Source organism: Pinus tabuliformis, chromosome 8 (genome assembly GCF_031772625.1).
Source record: "Pinus tabuliformis cultivar Carrire ecotype Pingquan chromosome 8, CPIR1, whole genome shotgun sequence".
In the NCBI taxonomy this organism is placed as follows: domain Eukaryota; kingdom Viridiplantae; phylum Streptophyta; class Pinopsida; order Pinales; family Pinaceae; genus Pinus; species Pinus tabuliformis.
The window spans coordinates 1,607,611,118-1,607,626,703 of NC_142294.1; positions in this window are offsets into that span (position 1 = coordinate 1,607,611,118).

The following is a 15,586-nucleotide window of genomic DNA, read 5'->3' on the forward strand; positions in this document are numbered from 1 at the left end:
GGAATGTGGCTTACAACACAACAACAAACTATGTTTTTATTAGCTAGTGGTGGAGACCATATAACACATAATTTGGACATGAGGTACCCTAGATGGATCAAAGGTACACAGAAAGGCAAGTGCTCAGGGTGACACAATCCTAGTAATATGTTAGTAGGAATAGCGTCTGTCGATTGTTCCATGGTGTAATGGGAGGTCCCCATGGTACATATCACCCCTGGAGACCTTCCCTAGAAGAAATAAGTTATGCACAAAGGACAAGAAGTCAAGATGATGTAAGGTCAGGCTAACATGTCAAAGGAAATGTAGCTAAGTGAATGTGGAAATATATAAAGCTTGAACCGAGTGGTTCTATGTTTTAGATTTTAACAAAATAAATTGTTGTAAACAAAGGCCCGAGAACCCCTTTCTCTCTCTGTACTAGTGATACGTGGAAGCATTCTACTACCTCATAATGACATCAACATGATGTGGTCATATTGACCAGGTGACATGTGGCATGCATTTCAACATTTTAGGTGGCTAAATCATCCAAAAATGAGTGAGAAATGTCACCACTCATATGACAGACCTTGCCATTGGTGATGTAAGAATGACATCATCCTAGAAGGAAAATAAGTTGCAAAAGGTGAAGAGCTCCAGAGTTAATAGGAATTAGGAAAATTTGGCAATTGTTAAAGAAAAATCACCCATCAAACCAATGATTGACTCACAAGTGCAGCATAAGTCCCACTTGGATACATCATCTCGGTCCCTGGACCTTGAAAGGCTTCAAGAGAGCACAAAGGAGGGATGCTTTGGGTTGATAAATCTCAGGACATGGTGGTTTATAGAGGAGAGTACATGACCAATGGGAAAAGTTGTAGGTTAGACCCATAGGATATGTAATGCTAAAAGGAAACTAAAGCTTAGGGACCATGAAATGGCTATATGTGGAGTTGTGACCATAAGCATAGATGAATGCAAAAGAAAATAACCCCTCAAGGCTTAAAGATAAATGGGCCTGTGGAATTATGTATAGTAGTGTTATGGATAAGCACTTTGGGCACATGGATAGGTGTGTTGGAAGTTTGGTTCTTTTATTAAAATACTTGGGCTATTTCAAAGTGCTTGGGCCTTACTTTTAAGATTTAAAGCATGAATAGGTCAACAACTTAATTTTAGCATTATACACCATATTTTTATGGATGAGTCGACAACGTTGGAATTTGGAATTTATGCCATATAAAGTGTAGTGCTAAAAATAACAGTAGTAGGGATGAATGGGTTAGTAGAAAGTTTAGTAGTTGTGTATATATCTTTTAGTTATGTGGCAGTTTGCCTAAACTTGGTAGTGCTTCAAACTTAGAAAGTCCGAGGTAAATCTTGTAAAATTCCAGAATAGAAAAATTGAGGAGTTAAGATCAATTTTACTCAATGTAGAAATAGGTAAGGATAGATTAAAGACTTGGAGAGAATATTTAGATGAATTGATAAAAGAAAGAAAAAGTAAAAAATAAATATTCATGCAAGCATTAAAATGTAATATAACTAAAGATAAAAAGACTAAAAATATCAATTCAAAATCTTTAAAAACATAATCAAATTTGGAAGATTGTGCAATTGTGGTGGGATTTAGTGTGTGAGATGAATTTATGTAATTGGTGTGTTTGGTGTTTTATTCTTTAATCAAAGATTTTTTTATTGTTGAAGATGTTTTTATGGTGGTTTTAGTGAGTGCTTGAAGAGAGACATATATTTATGAAAGGAGGTGGCTTCATGAATTGAGTTTGAAAAATGTCTGAAAGATGAATCACTGAGGTTAGGCACATTGTAGCTCCTTCCAGTGGTTGTTGGTAAATGTTAGGGGTTGGACATCCTTTTAGTGGTAGCTAATAAACTTAGGGGTTGTATCTCTTTTCAATTATAGCTAAATAAATCAGGGAGTAATTTTTTCTTGTTGTTTGTAGCTAGAGAACTTTGTAATAGGAAGTAGCATCTTGCCTTTCTACCAGAATTGAAGAAAAGTTTTAAAGAATCCATTTTTGGCACTATTGATGGTGTTGGGAATTCGTCAAACAAGGGGTATCCCCAATATTATGTCCCAATTAGACCTCACACCATTTGGAATAGGATTCCCATCTAGTAAAAAAATTTCCATATATCTTAAAGATATTCCTTAGCTCTAACCATAGGCAAAATATAGGGATGCAAACATGCCTTTGAACAATAAGGAGGTTGTGCCTAGAGAGTGTTTAATGAGATGTATGTCTTACTTCTTTCACTGATAGAAAAAGGAGAGGTGAGCTTCTAATAGAGAGGTAGTAGTACCACCCTACTATATACACACTTAAACAACAATTACATGTATGACATCAAGTTAAATAGTCCACATAGATGAGATGGTCATGAAACTAATGTGTAGAGGAGGATCTATCCAATATCTAGTGGATTAGTCCACAAGGATGTGACAATATTAAAAACACCTAAAGCACACTATCAATAAGATGAGTGCCAAAATAACTAAAATAGTTCAACTACTTTAACACACGAAAGCAAACATGAATTACAAATATTCACGGAATAGTCTTACAAATATCCATAATCCATGCATGAAGAATATGCTATCCTAGAGGGCTTCTGATATTAAGTAAAATTCCCGAGACACATTGATATAATTAACACCACTATCTCCAGTAGCATTGAAGCCACTCCTTACTCCTTGTTGGGTGCAGGATACCGCATGGGTAGTTTTGGGTCTTAAAGCCCATATTTTGGCCCAACTTTTGTAATACAAATGTAAAGACTCCGCCTTTTGTGGTCAAAAAGAGCGTAGATGTTAAAGAGTCATAGGGTTTTCCACCCTTATTTTGATAATGTAATATCGGTCGTAAAATATCTACAAAGGGTCTGCGGACCATGGGATTGTATAAATAGAGCTAAGCTGTAAGTAGTTAAGAAAGAAGATCAATCAAGAAATCAATGATGGATTGATGTATGAGAGATATATTTGAGTTAAAGTCTAAGTTTTGGGTTGTAGCGTAGGTAGAGGCCTAAAATTCCACAGCTGAGTGCGCGGACCCCTGCAGCTAAATGTGCAGGGCAAGTCGAGTCTGTAAACATATGGAATTATCAATAATGAGAAGTATTCTATAATTTCTACGTCTTTATTTCTTGTTTATACATCTATTATATTGGGTATGAATTTCACTTCTAATTCTTATATGATGCACAAATGTGTCTAACTATATTGGTTAAGTGAACACAAGTAAGAAAATATGTTCATGTGAAGTTAACTAAGACCTATTTATAAGATAGTTAAAAATACTTAACATTGCAGTTCGCTACCCTAGCAGCACGAAAACATAATAGCCCTTGGTTAGGGTTGAATAGAAGCTGAATGTAACATTTCGCAAAGGTACTGAAGCGTAGAGAAGAGAGATAAAAACCTAGATGAAGGTAGGTATAGTTGGAACAAACCGACATCATATCTATCTCAAGGGTGCGGAAACTTGGTTCCATCATCCCCCCCCATACTGCTTCAGTTGAGATTTCAGTATGCACTCTACGTGCTGATGCCGAAAGGGCCAATAGTGTAGGGATTTGTTTGGCTAACTAATGCTAAACCTGGGTCAGGCTAGCACAAGCCAACAAATGGTTTCATTGTCAGGACTAGAATCTGCATGAGTGATGTGCGATATCATATCACTGGAATCCAACTAAGAAAGAAATCGAAGGCTGGTTGGATATAAGGATTCACGAGTTCATGGCACAGGAGAAAAGAAACTCGTGACTATCAAAAGAATAGTGGTTGTATCAATACCTGTATATGAATATCCACAAAATATTTTTTGCCTCTTTCCCTACTGAGCTATATGAGTGGATCTTGAAGCTAGTAGATAGCCAAGGAAGGTGGAAACTTGATGGTCCTATTGTGTGGACCCCAAAGCTAATGTAGAGGTTGGGAGCATCAGAGGATAATATCGTGCGTGTCGTCAGTCATTGGCTCAATCACATTATAGGAGGATTTGTAACTAAGTTCTTAGTCAACACCTCACTTAGCTATACTGAGGCAAAGTGACACTTTTTCAAAGGACCGCGAAGTAAGTACATAAAATATTTGAATATTTGGATTAAAATTTTGCTGTGCAGAAAATGGGTTATGCAGTTACCTTGATGTTTGGGACTACGGAAGTGGAAAAAGTTACAGAAACGAAGGGAATAAGGGTCTAGAGTATAGCCCCTTTATTTGACCACCATGAAGGGACGAAAAGGGGATAATGAAGTTCTCTCCGAAGTGCTATTCAATTGATAAGACAATAATTTCTATGAATAACACCTCTACCCACACCACTTCCATCTTCATTGCCATCACCTCTAGCTTCTCCCATACCACCTCCACCACCACCGTGATTCAGTATAGAAAACACAGGGATGTTTCCTTTGATCAAAGGCTTGGGAGATGAGGACCCGGACCAATTTTGGTTTGTTGTGAGGGTTGTATGGGAAGCTTAAGGTGTTACAGATGATAACATAAAGAAGGCAACATTGGTTAGTGCTTGGCAAGATTGCGTTCTAACCTGGTATATTAAGTACTCCAGCGATAACCTAAATGCTAGAGTAGTGGACATCCAAACAAAATTAAATAGGGAATTTAGTAGGCCTAAATCTGAAGCACAGTAGATTGTGGGATTCAAAGAGATCATGATGCTATTAGGTGAAATGGCTTGGGAACTAGATCAAAGGTTGAAATGTATGATCCGCGAAGCCAACATGAATTTGACAGATGGAAAACATTGCAAGTGGTTTGTAGCTTTGCTAATACCACATTTAAGGAGTGTGTTATCGTAGCATAAGATAGCAACTCAGGAAAAGGCCTTGGAGATTGCTATGAGACTACATGAGACCCCAATGCAGGATCCTAATCTAGTAGTTCAATAGATCCATGCACAACTAAAGAATTTGTGCCTTGAGATGCAAAGCTTGAAGCAAGATAGGACAGTTCAACTAGAGGTACGTGAAATGAAAGAGCCAAGGTCATGACAAAGACCACTACTCGATATTTACAAATTACCTTGCAGGAGGAGGACCAGTGCCTTTAAGGTCAGATGCTTAAGTAGGACCTAGTGCAGTGCTTGCTTTATGGTGTGTTATCTGTCAAATAGTTGGAAAACATGCCAGGGATAATTGCCACTTGTTACAGAAGTATATGCAAACTCCACAACATTTGTTCTGCAACTTTTGTAGATCGATGGGTCATGACAAGTATACTTGCAGGAGCTATGAATTGATGATGGATAGAACTCCCACCTATAGGGTTTAGGGCTAAATGCAGCCCCTTGACCAAAATGAAAGAATGATAGGAACAGGATTTCAAGGGTGTGGATGAGGCCAAAGCAGAGGAGGACCTGGTAGAGGTCGTGGACAATCGATTTGCTACAATTGCAGAGGGCCAAGACACTATGCCCATGATTGCACTAATCCTACGCATCCTTCATGCATGTATTGTACATTGTTTGATCATGAGACAGAAGATTGTCCTACGTTGATAGCCAACATACGTGACAAAGGAGCACTACCACCTCCCCCAACTTAGAACCCATGGATGATGAGGTTTGAGCTGCATGAGGAATACCCAAATGTAAATATAGTGCTCTGAAGTGGAATTTCGATAGGAGATGACAACGGAAAACAACTGGAAGACAATAATGGGTTCACAAAGCCCTGGTGAAATACGTTGAGTTTAATTTGGAGCACACTTGGGAAACCTTCATGGAAGCTGAGAAGAGCTTCACTGACGCCTCCACTTCAGGAAGAAAAGATAAACTAGAGGCAGAGATGGACACCTCTATGTTGAAAACTTTCCTAGAAACCTTTATGAACTTACTGTGTGATAGTAAGGCTATGAAAGGGTTATAGGAACCTATCAATAAATGTGTTGGGACCATGCCACGTGAGCCACGCATAATTCGAAAGATTGGAAAACATAAGACAAGGACGGGCTGTGAAATGACACTCACCACGTAGATCGGAGAATATGAAATGGATCAAGTCATTATGGATTTGGGATCAGATGCAAACGTTTTATCGAAGCAAACATGGGAGCGAATGAGGATACCTACACTAGAATGGTCTATAATTCAGCTAAGGATGGTGAATCAATAGAAAATAATAGCCATGGGACGACTACAAGGAATAAACGTGGATATTGAATGGAATGGACTGGGCTACTGATATGAACAAGGTAATCAATTTGAAGAAGCAAAAGATGATCTTGAGAAGAGATCACTGTGTGTAATAATACCCCGGGATCTTGCTGAAGGATTGTGCTATATGGAGACGATCTACTACTATGAGAGTAATGATGATCTGGACTACATCAATAAGATAACAATGCGAAACAAAGACTGGGTAAATCCCACCACAGATGGGTGGATTACATGGGAGCATGAGAGCTCCTGCACTTTAGATTCCGATGAAGAAATAAAATGTTGGAAGAATTGGTTACATGAAGTAACTACACAGAATTGCAACATGATGACCCAGTCATTGCACTCTGTATCATCAGAGGTAAGAAATTTGCCTATCTCTGATGGTCTAAATTTGGTTGATATCTTTTTGGATGCATTTGAAAGGGAGGTGCCGAAAAAGCAATGCTTCCAGGCCTTAGACTGGGCACTACGCGCTATGCCCATAAGATGGTGGAGTACACACAAGGGGATTTTTTATGATTAGCACAAATGTAGTGTTAGAGTCGGTCTCGTCAGCCCTCTGTCAGAGATAAAAACTATTTATGCATTTCATTTTTAGGTGTCCCGCTCCATTCACTCAGTTGTGTTCCACTAGGGGCATGCCATAATCTGACGGAGAAGCTCATGATAGTTATTTCCCTCTTGTCTGGTTCATGCTGGGTTAAGTCTTTGTGTCAAATAATCAAGAAGTCCATAACAGTCAAGGTCTGTTCCTTCAACATACAAAAGTCATTTTTGCTCATTAGGTCTAGGAATTGATCAATTTGGTCTTGAAATATGCCCAGTAAAGCCATGCAGGCCAGAGTGATGCCCTTGCAAAGTAATATTCCGTAGCTTTCCATCATCTTATTGACAAAAATCGACAATTCAAACTCTGTTTTGAAGAAAAGTCAAATAGTGCTATTGGTGACAAAATTATCAAAAAAGGGTCGACAATTGATTTCTTCAGGTGCAGTCATGGTTTTCGTGGCCAAAGCGCTTTGTCATGTAATCCCTATGAAAAGTGTCAAAAATTTCATCATTTGAGCCCAAAATACAGAGGAAAGGTGAAAATCAGGGTTATATTAAAGTCAGTGAAAGGTGTTGAAGAAGACATTAGAAAAGTGGGTTTTTTTTTAAAAGTTAATTTGAAAATATGACCTCCAAGCCCATATACACAAATATCGTCATAAAACAAGCTCATTGTGCAAGCAAGGCGTTGGAGGAAGGTTGAAAGTTTGTGAGTTGAAGGTTGGAGCGATTTCGAGCAGCTTGGGGTGATTTCTGGGCGTGCAACGCACACAAACATGAGCGCGGCGCACACAGAGCCTTCCCACCATTTAAACTCACCACTAGCGTGGCGCTCTGGGGTAAAACACCCAGAAACAACCAATTTCACCTAAAAAAAATTGTGGAGCTTGTCCAATTGCAAGGTAGGCAACCTACATCAACTTGTGCATCAAATTTGAAAGAAATATGATGATTTTATGATTATAACCAAATGCACAAAATATTTATAAACAAATACAAGAGGACATCAAGAAAACCATGATGCTAGGGTTTGTGCTATAATGATATTGCTGCTAAGGTTGTTTTTCCTACCCTACCCCTGTTACTTATTCCCCATGCCATTTTCCCCATAATCACTACCCTAACACTACCAAAATAATACTCCCTTTCCCCCTCCTCCTATTGCTAAAAAAAAAACCCAAACCCTACCTAAATAAACCCAAAACCTACCTTGCCAACAACACAAACCCTACCCTATTAAAATACCCCAAAACCCCTTTTATATCCCTAAATAAAATTTTCCTATAAGCCCCTATTCCCATTATATTATCCCCATCCTAATGCTCCCTTTTTAATTGTCCCCTTGGTGGCAGATTTTCAAAGAAACTACCAGCTTCATTTAAATCAAATGGCAGCCCAAATTCAACTTATAAAGCAACAGTCATGGCATGCGAGGTTTCATCAGAATATGAGGAGGAGACCCACAGTGACACAACTTCAGGTGAAAGGGCCCACAGGAGACATCACCGGAGTGGCAAACATCTTAGAGATGAGCCAAACACCCTCACTGAGTTGCAAGTGTGCCCTCTTGCTATGTCATGTTTCCAGCACTTAGCATGTTTTGAATTTTTTCAAAGGGTGGCAAATGTCAGATTCCATCATGAGTTGGCCCATCTTTTTGCACTTCATCTACATGGAGGTCAGTCTATCTTGGCTGGGGTCACTTTCACATTGACACCCGAAACCATATCAGTGGCAACAGGCATACCAAACATTGGAGAACAATGGCATAAGAAGAAGAAGGTGGAGAGTCATCATTATGAGCCTTACATTAAGGCCAGTTGTTTGAGCCAGCTCACGAGAGTTTTTCCATTCAGATTTTTGAGAGATGAGTATGCTTCGCTCATGAAATTGATCATGAAGTACTTCAGTTGTGAGGGGAGGTTTTCTCACCTTTATGCCTATCACATCAGGTTGCTCATGCACTTTACCAAAGTGCGGATGATGAACCTCCCATTTTTCATTTGCGGTAACATAGAGAGGATGAAAAACTTCATGTGGCACAAGACTCCTCGACAGCAGCTCAACAATGTTTATCACTTTGCTCTTATCCGGATTTTGGTGGACCATCAATTGGGATTGTAGGGTATTTCTTGGGAGGACTTCATTTCTCGTGACTTCTTCAGCACTCCGCAGGTAGTATCAGAGGCATAGCATGAGGTAGGTGGTCCTTCACATCAGTATGAGTGCCATGAGACTGCTACCATGCCAGTATACATCACCTACTAGAAAGGCAGTAGACCTTTGTTTGCAGCAGCAAAACGAGTGTTATCTCCACCCGGGGTGGAAGGGGCCTCGCTTCCTACATCAGCATCACAGGAGTAGGGCAGAGGTAAGGAGCCAGTGCATGATGAGGGGCCTTTAGGAGAGCCATCAGGTGAATGAGAGACCGAGTTCGTTCTCCTTCACGATGATGAGACAGACACAGAGCCGACACATGCAGAGCTCAAAGAGGTCATCTAGGAACAACAGTAAGAGATTGAGGCCTTATCCCTTGACTTGGAGAGGGCCAAGTGGAACATGAAGTATCTAGAGCAGAGAAACAAGTAGCTTGAGGACAATCAGGCAATCATGGAGCTGCAAAACATTCGAGAGCATCGCCAAGCTGCTCAAAGAAGAAGGGTTGAGCTCACATCTTTGGAGCAAGAATCAATGAGGATCGGTAAGACAACCTTGAGAGGGTCAACATGCATTTGGAAAGGCTACTAGACAAGGCTGACAAGGACCTTGCTCTGTTGAGACACATGGCTTTTCATTATATGGCACGAAACATGAGCGCCAAGGCCCGAATAAAGAGTTTAAAAGAAAAATTGAGGAAAGAAACAAGGAGGGCAAAGGAGGAAAAAGAGAAATATTAGCTTAGAATCTTGGGTGAGACTTCCTTGGCTCAACATAACACTACATAGGGAACCTCTAGCCAAAAATTCAAGAAATTTGGGGAATTTTTGGTCACATGGTAATTTTTTGGGCAAAAAACAAGGATTTTCTCCCTGCGCGCTGCACCACTGGCGCGACACTAAACTTCTAGAGCTCCAAATGATGAATGGCTTGATTTTTTGGATTTAGCATGGAAAATCATGACTACTGGTGTCTGGACAAGAAATTTGGGCCAGCTCTGAGTCTCCTAGAGGTCAAAAACACCCAAAAAATGGCCTCTCTACCACTTTTTTGACACACAGAAAGCAGTCTTGGGAGAATGGAGCTTTGGAGGGGAAAATGAGCACAAAATTCAACTATTATAGTTGGGTTAGAAAGTAGATATGACAGGTTTTCCGACAAGCCCACTTGGGAACATTTTGGACACCTAAAAGTTCCCCAAAACAGGCCCCAAAGTAGCATGACACACAGAGGAAAAATTGCCAATTTTGTTCCCAGTCATCTACACTTCAGTTTTTTGGTGCCAAAGGCGGAATTTAAAGTGTTTTTTCTCCATATTGGCTTCTATCAAAGTGGCGAAGGAAGGAAAATGGTCACCCAAGCCAAATTTCATGTTTGTAACGTTGCACCTGTAGTTGATGGTTGGCTCTTCATCTCCATTTTGTAATGATTCGAGTAACTCACCAACCGTTGGGCGTTCTATCTCTTCATGGAACACTCTATATATTGTATGTAAGCTATTTTCAAAGGGTTGGTTAGCTTGTAACTTCTAGGAGACTATGGGAAAGAAACTATGTTTCTTCACTGTGTATTTTTGACAGAGAATTAATGAAAGGCAACGACTCTGTTTCATGAGATTCTTGTGGTTGTGAGTGTAGAAAATGTGTTTCTTATGTTTTCATATGTATTTCGTTATGTTTCATAATTCAATTCATGTTCATTTCCAGCGAAATTTTCTGAGTGAAATTAGGTAGAATTCAATTTTATTGTTCTACCTGTGGGAAAATTTCATGTTCAGTGTTATTCTTTATTAAAAAGGATTCATGTAACTATGCCCTTTTCACTTTCTTCAGCAATATTTTTATTCCGCGTTACCTCAAACTAAAATTTCTAGACTTTTTTCCTGCCTTGCTTCATGGAATAATCTGTGCCTTCATATTAAATTCTCTGTTCTTAGTTGATCATTGGTCCCATACCATCCCAGAAGCTCGGTCATTCATGAAAATTGTTTCCCAAAACCCTATTCACTTACTAGCCTAAGGTAAATATTTCATTGTAAGTCATCTCAGGCTGTCTTTGATTTTCTATTCACTTAGCGTGACTGGGAGAGAGCCCTCTCTTGTTCTGGTAGGGCTAGCTACAAGATTGAGCGTGGTTTTTGGTTACCCTAATTTTTGCCTTCCTTCAGCCTAAGGTAGATTTAGGTGCTAACATGTATAAAATGATGTGAACATGATTTGGGAAGCCTAAGATGTGACTGACAGGAAAGTACGATGGGCAGAGTGATCCCCGCATGCATCTAGCCAAGGGACATGAGCTTATGGAGAAAAGCCACAACCTCAGTGGGTTCACCTATTCTATCATACCCTAGATTTTATTCCAATGAATTGGTATGTAAAAATAGAGTTTCAACATGGGACAAGTGAATGGGATATCCTACGCGAAGGATTCATGGTTACATTTGGGTTTAAGGATGGGTTTGACAGTATTGAGGAAGCACTAGAAGAGGTGAAAGAAACCATCTTTAGGATACCATAGGATCCTTTAGACCTGATGTAGCCTGAGTGGGCTACTCAGCTGATTCACGCACTAGAATGTTATAATGTAACTACTAAAGAAGAGGATGAGCATCCATGAAAGACTAACATTCCATGGACACAAGGCTGCCGCAAGGTTCAGCGACCACAGATTGAGAACCCTTATATAACCACACCAGTGAAAACTAGATAGGTAAACATTCGTATGGAGGCAGAACCCAAGATTGCGAAGATTGGAGACTAATAGGATGACACGATGGTGGATAAGGTCAGTGAATTACTTCACGAATATTAGGACTTATTCCCGAACAAGTTTAGGGATTTGAAATGAATAATCAAAGACTTGTGAGTGATTAATATCACGCTAAAGCCCAATGGGAAGCAATTTAAACAAAGGCCTTACCGCCTAAATCTAAAATACAAGGAGAAGGTCCATTTAGAGCTAGACAAAATGCTAGTAGCAAGCATCATTGAGCCTATGGAAGAGTCTGATTGGGTAAGCCCAATGGTGGTGCAAGAGAAGAAGCAGAAGGATGAGATAAGGATATGAATGGATCTTAGGAAGCTAAATGACACTTGTGTGCATGATCCTTTGCCAACCCTATTCACAGATGAAGTGTTGGACAATGTAGGTGGCCATGAAGCATACTCCTTCACTAATGGGTTCTTTGGGTACCACCAAATCAAAATCGTGTCGGAGGATAGGAGTAAGACAACCTTCATGACTGGGTGGGGTTGATTTCAATATATTTTAATGCCATTTGGGTTGAAAAATGTGCCTGCTATTATTTCGTGTGTGGTTGTTGCAACATTCAAGGAATTTATTCATAAGTTCTGGAGGTCTATTTTGATGACTGAACTATATTTGGATTGGTTAAGTGCCATGTAGAAAGCTTGTGCTTGATGTTGAATACCTGTTGAAGATACCAGATTATGCTCAACCCTAAAAAGTGTATGTTTTTCATTCCTTTTGGGAACCTATTGGTACATGTGGTTTGCAGACAAGGGTTGATGGTAGACCCCATGAAGATCACAGTGATTTTGAACTTGGAAGCACCACAGAGTTTGAAACAGTTGCACGCTACCTTGGGACATATGAGATATTATAGAAAAAATTACCGAAGGCTATGCTCTAATCATTGTGCCAATGGAAAATTTATTCAAGAAGGACGTCTCTATCTGTTGGAATGATGGCTGTAAGAAAATCTTGGATATGTTGAAAGAAAAGATGTTTATCGCACTGATTATAATCTTCCCAGACATGAAGAAAGAATTTCATGTACATGTTGATGCGTCATGTATAGCGTTGAGATCAGTACTAACACAGGATGACGGAGAAGGCTTGGACCACCCTATCTCATTTTCAAGTCACAGATTATACAAAGTAGAGAAGAAATATTACACCACAGAGTGCAAAGGGCTAGCTATGGTGTATGCGCTCTAGAAGTGTCGACACTACTTGCTAGGGGTCACTTTAAGATGTTTATGGACCACTTCACTTTAAAATACCTAGTCAATAAGCTTGTGTTGGGGGGTGCATCTGCAGATGGCTATTATTATTCCAGGAATACGATTTTGAAGTTGTTATGAAGCCTGGACGATTGAATGGAGGACTAGACCACCTATCGCGCATCGAGACAAGAGAGGAACCTACTAATTTGGAGGAATGATTACCTAACATGCATCTCTTTTCTGTGTGCATTACGGATGGACATTTTGAGGATATAATACACTTCATAACAACTGGAACTATGCCAGAAGGATAATCTATCCAACAAAAGAAGGAATTAGTGGTGCGCACAGTAGATTTCACTAGCCGGCAGAAGCACAGTCTTAGTGCTCTAGGCAACTGAAAGGATGCATGGGACTATAAACTACACTGCCCAGCAGCTGCATGATTTCAGGAGTTCATGAAGGAGCGTAGTGTCATAGGGTCCGTGAAAACGTGAAGACAGTTGTGCTTGCATGCAGGTCTGCTGGAAAGTGACCGTTAAAGTCACTATTCATGATTTGATGGTTGGTTTGAGGTCAAATGGAGCTAGTGGAAGGAATTTTAGGCGATCTTTATGGGCTATATTCTTGAAAATATATCACCAATCTAGCATTGATGGGATGAATGTTGGGGGAACAGTTGAATTCAAATTCAAAAGGCCCTATAAATTACACGTGGTTGTCTAGCGAAAAACACTTGGCATTTTGAGAACTAATTTTTTTTTCTATCAAGTGTGTATTGACCTTTCGAACTTTGAGGGTTTGAGAGAAAATTTAGTGTTTGAAACATTGCCAAAGGAGACACATGATCTCTTAACTAGAATGATGCTGACACCTGAGGAAGTCGCGCAAGAAATTGCGGAGGTGGAAGCCCTAGAGGCATTAGAATAATCATTGAGGTCCCTAAATCGCCCTACACACTGAGACCTAAGAAGGATAAGTAGGCCATGATCCCTGTGCATGTCTCACCACAAAACCCACAGAGGACCAAGATCACATTGCAGGAAAAGGGGCAAGCCATTAATCTAGAGGCCGATGTGGAGGAGTTAGAAGGAATCCTGGTGGGGAAGGAGGGCAAAGAAATGGAAGTTTAAACCCAGGGTGCGAATGCTATGACCTAGTTACCTGAATATGTTCCTCTGTGCAAGGGTAAAGCCAAGGTACCGAAGTACATAAATGAGAACAAGAGCTCTTTGCAAACTCCACTACTCCCAGATGATATTGTTTTTGAGGGACCACACTTGGGATGACTTCCTATGTTAAAATTTGAATATCAAGAACTCGTGGACCATAAGAAGTTCCTGTATTCAGCGATTTTCAAGCTAATGCACCAGAGGATGGACATAGTGGCTAGAATGATTGAATTGGAGCCACACACAAGGCTCAAAGGTGTAGAGAAAGTTGGGTTTCTTAACATACTCTAGGTGTCGCATTACCATCGTGCCCTAGTGATCGTCTTCATCATGAGGTAGCTACTTTTCTTGGTGCATGAAGGGTGTTTGTGGCTGAAGGAGCCCATTCCCATCATAGATCATCTGATTCACTGAATTACATGGCTACCTTACTTAGGGGAGGATCCAGCTAATATTTCTGAAGGAAAAGGTGGCGAGTTGGCCCTCACGGAAGCAATGAAGAAGAGGTTCAAACTAGAGAAGAAGAATAAGGGCTACACCATCTCAAGCATTAACAACCCTACAGTCAAGGTCGTGACACAAATCCTAGTAGGGAAGGCGATGCTCAAGTACCACGTGGATGAGGTGATTAGGGTTCAACTGCAGCTAAACCTCCAGATTACAGAACTGTAGTTGAAGGCTCAGCCTTCAACTCCATCGGAGATCAGTGAATAACGTACCACCACGTTTACAATAGCAATGGCAACAGTTGAAATTGTAGTGGACAACTGCATGCAGCTATTTGAACAGTCATTTGAGGTCCTAACTACCTTATAGGAGGACCCGAATGTAGAGTTCCTAGAGAAAGAGGTGCACACGCTACAATAGAAGTATGATGAGGTAAAATGGACCGTGAAGATGGTTTCCCTTACACAGAGGCTTGCAAGGATGCAAGAGGCAAAGGTACTCAAGGAACAAGTGGATGTCGCTCGGAATAAGGAAGTAGTCTTAAAAGCATGCCTATAGCCACGGATTGACAAGGCTTCTACAATCACAGCCTCCATTGAAGGGAAGCTCGTGAAAGTGCAGGCATCTTAGCAGAATATTCAAAGCAGCAGTTCAGCTACAGTCACTGAACAACATGTGGAAGAAGTCCAACAGGCAGCCACTCAGTCCACTGTAGACGTTGCGGTGATCCAAACAGAGTTGGGAGGTCTTCACACTAAGATCTCTGCACCTGCAGAGTGATTCGAGGGTGAGTCACGATGTTTGTGTTGGGGGCCTGTTGGGTGTGGGATCCCCCAAGGGTAGTCTTGGGGCTTAAAGCCCATATTTTGGCCCAACTTTTGTAATCCAAATGTAAAGAGTCTGACTTTTCTGGTCGCGGAGCGTGTAGATGTTAAAGAGTCATAGGTTTATCCACCCTTATTTTGATAATGTAATGTCAATTGTAAAATATATACCCAGGGTCCGCAAGATTGTATAAATAGAGCTAAGCTCTAAGGAGTTAAGACAGAAGATCAATCGAGAAATCAATGATGGAATGATGTATGAGAGAGAACTCTGAGTA